General features: G+C 42.7%; 1 pseudogene; it reads left to right on the top strand.

Annotated features, from left to right (window-relative positions):
• On the top strand, positions 1-431 carry LOC118539599 (translocon-associated protein subunit gamma pseudogene; annotated as a pseudogene).
• The last annotated feature ends 246 nt before the right edge of the window (positions 432-677 follow it).

Genomic DNA, 677 nt, shown 5'->3' with positions numbered 1-677 from the left:
ATGGCCCCCAAAGGTGGCTCCAAGCAGCAATCTGAGGAGGATCTGCTTCTGCAGGATTTCAGCTGCAACCTCTCAGCCAAGTCCTCCACGCTCTTCCTCGGGAACGCCTTCATCGTGTCCACCATCCCCATCTAGTAGCACAGAAGAGGGAGGATGCTGTTGCCAAAGAAGTGACTTGAAAACTTTCTGAAGCTGATAACAGAAAGATGTCTCGAAAGGAAAAAGTTGAAAGAATCTTGTGGAAGAAGAGGGAAGTTGCTGACTGTGAAGCTACAACATTCTCCATCTTCTATAACAACACCCTATTCCTGGTCTTGGTCATTGTTGCTTCCTTCTTTATACTGACGAACTTCAACCCCACAGTGAACTATATTTTGTCCGTAAGTGTTTCATCAGGCCTCCTTGTCCTCCTGTCTACTGGCTCCAAGTAGACCGTGCCAGCTTTGCATCTACGCGCGGCCCATGGAATATGGAAAAGTAGCAGGGTGGTCAGGGTGAGAGACGCACAAGACATTTTTATAGTCTGTAATTGGAGGGTTTGAAAAACCCAACAAAATGTAATTCAATATTTGTTTATTGGCTCTTTTTTGACAGATTGTTGAAATTAAATTAATTGAAAGGGGGAAAATAAATTTTAAAAATTATATATATATGTATATCCCATTTTGGAAGGAAGA

This window comes from Halichoerus grypus, chromosome 5 (assembly GCF_964656455.1).
Source record: "Halichoerus grypus chromosome 5, mHalGry1.hap1.1, whole genome shotgun sequence".
Taxonomy (NCBI): Eukaryota; Metazoa; Chordata; class Mammalia; order Carnivora; family Phocidae; genus Halichoerus; species Halichoerus grypus.
The sequence above is the reverse complement of the archived record's forward strand: the minus strand, read 5'-3'. Positions and strand labels throughout refer to the sequence as shown.